The sequence below is a fragment of the Jatropha curcas genome, chromosome 11 (assembly GCF_041381405.1).
Source record: "Jatropha curcas cultivar XTBG-Jc1 chromosome 11, XTBG_Jcur_1.0, whole genome shotgun sequence".
NCBI lineage: Eukaryota > Viridiplantae > Streptophyta > Magnoliopsida > Malpighiales > Euphorbiaceae > Jatropha > Jatropha curcas.
The window spans coordinates 11,302,632-11,307,537 of record NC_143161.1 but is presented as its reverse complement, the minus strand read 5'-3'; the positions used below and the strand labels follow the sequence as shown (position 1 = coordinate 11,307,537).

Here is a 4,906-nt window from a genome sequence, read left to right as displayed (position 1 = left end):
TGAAACAACTGAAGTAAAGGAAACAAGCCAAAAAAAATACACCCATTTAGATTGGATAACAATTACCTTAGTAAATAGAAATTCATACATGAAATTAAGCTCAACCTCCGTTACTCTTAAAGGATCTTCTTCTGATATTCTATTAAAGAAATCCCGAATCTCGTTTTGATTTCCATAACTCAATAGCACATTAACAAGTATTAATGAGTTCCAGCTCTATCTCGAGCCTGCAGGAGGTGAGAAAAGAGAAAGGTGTACTGCACTAGTTCATAGTCTTTGATTTTCTACGACCGCTCCCTTGGGATTTTAGCGAGTATAGCCACACCAGTTTTTCCAGATGCACATCCCGAAGAGATCCAGGATCTACGAACTTAGCTTAAGGCGCATCAGCAGCAAATTATACAACTTATGTCGCAGCAGCAACAAATGATGAAAATCGATCTTCTACTCCACCAGCTCCTTCTGCTCCAATAGCTCACTCCGCTTCATCAGCTTTTACTCAAGCAGCTCTATCTAATCCTCTAACTCCTCGAGATCCTAAAGCAATTTTTCCTGATTGTCCATCTCATGCTTCTCGTTACACAGCTCCACAATGACTACTTTTATATGTTTTCTATTTTTTTTAGATTTTATATTTTATTTTGTAAAATATGAACTACACATGTATTATGTTTATTTTAATGACAATTTAGTATTTTATTCATTGGTGGAAGTAATTTCATGGATTGATTTGAATTAATATTATATATATATATATATATATATATATATATATATATATATATATGTATATTACCAACAAAACAATACCATTTTACTTTGAAACTTTGAAACATGAAGTAAATGAATTATATAAAGAAAGGATCACTGGTCGTTTACCAATAAAAAGGGGTTTTTACTAAAGGTTAATATACATATAAATAAGAATGCTATGATCAATGGGATCTATGAAAATATAAATATAACTCATTTAATATCAATAAAATTTTCTGATGTGGAAGATCAGACTAAGCTGCATCCACAGAGTATACTTATAATTTAATATTTATCAATTAACTCAACCAATTTTAGCAATATATTTATCGCAAAGGTTTAGGGTTCCTGCAACCTTAACCTGGGATTCCCAGAATTAAGTCAGAGTGTAGAGGGGGAAGAAGAAGGGTGCCGTCAACACGGGCTTAGAATAGTAACAAGATATAAGGTTTAATTTAATTTTAAATTTACAAAATTTAAATTTATTTGACAAAATGAAAATACAAATACAAAATTTAAAATTTTAATGATAAGCTCAAACTAGTTTATACTTACATAGAATCTCTAACCTTGAATCCTTACAAGGAACGTTGAAAGGAGAGGGGAGATATCTAAGTTTAGAAATATTTTTTAGAGTCTAAGCTTCTGCCTTCACAAGGGGAGAGGCTCCCTTTATATAACAAAATAGGGAATCTTTATTATTTGCTTTTACTATTGATGAACAGTGACGTGTCGGCCAACGAATCTTGACTTTTACTGTTGATGAATAGTGGGTTGTCTGCCACTGTGTCTTGATCTTTACTATTGAGCAACCTGGCCTTTACTGTAGCTGAATAGTGGTTGACCTTTACTGTAGATGAATAGTTTTTGGTCTGCTACTTGATTAGTTGGAGATAATATCTTGGCGTTTTACTGAAAAGGTGAAGGAATAAGGTTCCTTCTGCCTATTTACAATGACTCAGAATAAGATGAGGACGTTGAAGTGTCCTTCTTTTTCTTTTCTTTTCTCTTTATCTCTTTTCTTTTTTCTTTCTTTATCTTTTCTTTCTTTGCTTTAGCTTTTTGACCTACTTTACTTTTGATTTTAATGGGAGAAGAAATATCATCATTACTATCACTATCTTCAGAGGATGAAGATTGGGATGATGATGATAATACCATTTTACTTTTACCTTTGTGGCATGTAGTTGTAGAAGATTTACTAGAGGATGCACTATGGGCTTTACTAGATGGGTTTATGGGCTGAGTTGAACTGGTTGAGAGTTGTTCAAACATCTCTTGACAGATTAATTTATATTCTTCGGGCGTTTTAGCAGCAGCTAAACGGGCTTGACATTGAGCCTTCTGGATTCCAAATTGAGGATTATCCTGTATGGCTAATGTGTTTGCATACGTTAAAGCTGGTTTAGATGGGCTGGACAATTTATTTAGAATCCATTGACGGATTTTTAATTCAGTAGTGGAGTTTTTAAAGGATCCCCACCATTTGATTTTATGCCTCTTTACTAACATAGGAATCTGGGTTCCTGAAATATACTGATAATCAAAATACCATTGATATACCCATGGAGTGAAGAAGGACATACAATAGTACATAAGAGAGGGAATATGAACTTCTTCAGGTTTAGGTTTATAATGGGCTTTAAAGTACTGGTATAGAGAAATGATATTCGAAGGAATGATTTCCTCAGAAATACCTTTAAATTGCCACCATTTTTTAAACCAATTCGGTATTTTTAAATCAGTACGTATACTTTGATCAAAATATATTAACCAAGAATGCGTAGTAGTTGGATTTTGAATACCAAAAACTTTGTCCCACGCATCTTTATAATCAAAATAATTATAAATCATACAGTGTTTCTATAAGGTTTTAAATTTTACGGGAGTAAATAAAGAAGATACGGGCCAATCCTTAGGGTGGATGACACGTTTTATTTGTAAAGAAGAATAAGAAATGATTTTATTTTTATCAAAAGTATGTTTTATTTTTACAGATCCTGTTTCTACTAATATACTATGATAATATTCCTGAGATTTTGACAAATCAAGTGGAACAAAATACCAATTCTCAGGGTAATAATGTTTTATAATTTGCCAAAGATTGATATTGTTATACCCATCCTCAACTTCAATTTCGAAATCATACAAACTTTTTACAAACCATTTATGTATATTACTAGTATTAGTATATTGGATTTTTGGCAAATCCACAGCCATCAACGGATTTGATATCTCTTTACTGTCTACCGTTTGAGACAGAGTAGCCGTACCATGAGCGGGTACGATCGCTTTAGGTTTAGAAGCCATACCTGACTCTTCTGTGGAAGAAGAGGCTATACCCTGTAATGCTTTAAGAACTTCTGGGGATTGAGAAAGTTCTTCAATCCATTTTTTAAGGTCTTTACTAATATCTAGAGTTTTAGGTAGGTCTTCTGAATGCTCTGAAAGAGCTTTAGTGGGTGAACTTTTACTAGGAGAATCGGGCATAGGGTTCTTCCCTTTATCCTTCTTTCTTCCCATTGTTCTGTAAGAATTCGCGGGTTAGAAAATCCGGAATATTATTATTATTACCTTTAATATATTCTATATCAAATTCAAAAATACTTAATAATGCTTGCCATCTAGCAAAAATCTGTTTAGAGGCAAGATTTTTAACATCTTTTTGCAAAATGTCTTTTGCAGATTTACAATCAATTCTTAACAAAAACTTTTGATTTAATAAATCACTTTGAAATTTATTGATACAAATTACCATACTTAAAATTTCTTTTTTAATAGTAGAGTAATTTAATTGAGTTGGAGTCCAATGACCTGAAGTGTATTGGATTATCCGTTCTTTACCATTAATCTTTTGTTTTAAAATACCACCGTAACCAATATTAGAAGCATCAGTTTCAACGATTTTAAAAGCATTAGGATTAGGAATATACAAATAAGGAATCTCTTTTACTAAAGATTTAATCTTTTTTACTAGTCGTGTATGCTGATTTGTCCAAGGACCAGCATTTTTACGAAGTCTATCATGCAATTTAAATTTGGATAAAATTAATTACATAATTTAAACAACCAAGAAATCTTTGTAGTTGGAGTTTGTTAGATATTTCATCAGGAAATTTTTCTCCAAAAACAAGTGTTCTTTCTATAGGTTGGATTATACCTTGTTCTATATAATGACCTAAAAATCTAATCTTAGTTTTAAATAGATCCATTTTGGTTTTACTAAGTGCTAAACCATTTTTCTCAATAACCAGACAAAAGGTTTTTAAGTGTTTAAAATGGTGTTCAAGTGTTTGACTGAAAATTAATACATCATCAATATAAACTATACAAAAAGTTGTATATGGATTAAAAATGTCATTCATTATTCTTTGGAATTCTGAAGGAGCATTTTTTAATCCAAATGGCATTACATTCCATTCGTATTGGCCAAATGGAACTGTGAATGCTGTTTTATATCTGTCTTTAGGGGCAATTTGAATTTGCCAATAGCCAGATTTCAGATCAAATTTACTGAAAATATTCGCATTATATAGTTTCTTTAAAAGATCTTTTTTATTTGGAATGGGATACCTAATCTATTTTAAAGCTGTATTTAATGGTTTATAATTTATTACTAATCTGAGTACTCCACGTTCTATTTCTGCATTTTTATTCACATAAAAAGCAGCACAAGACCATGGGCTTCTAGATTTACAAATTAGTTTTTTATTTTCTAATTCTTCAATTTCTTTTTTACAATGTTCAATCAATTCAGGATTCATCTGAATTGGTCTAGCTTTAGTTTTAATAGTTCTTTCATCAAAATCTTTTTCATATGGTAAATCAACTACATGCTGTTTGCGATTCCAAAAAGCATTTGGATGATCAGCACAAAGTTTATTTTCCATATATTCTTTTAGATTTTTTATTTTATTTTGTGTAAATTCAGTTTCTAGTTGTTTTTTAATTCTATTTAAGCACACATTATTTTTTATATCTTTTAGATCTTCTTCTTTAGATTTTATTAAAGAATTAATTTCTAATATTTTAATTGAATGAGCTTTTAATAAATTTAATTGTTTCTTTTTAGGTTTTTTTGTGAATTCTAACCTAGTTTTATTATTTCATAGTTTGAATTTAATACAATCTTCTTTAACTGAATATGGTGTTA

The 4,906-nt window shown here is 30.7% G+C and overlaps 1 pseudogene; it reads right to left on the bottom strand.

The window, feature by feature from the left end:
* Positions 1–1,701: 1,701 nt before the first annotated feature.
* LOC149492572 (uncharacterized) lies at positions 1,702–3,276 on the bottom strand (annotated as a pseudogene).
* Between the last annotated feature and the right edge of the window lie 1,630 nt (positions 3,277–4,906).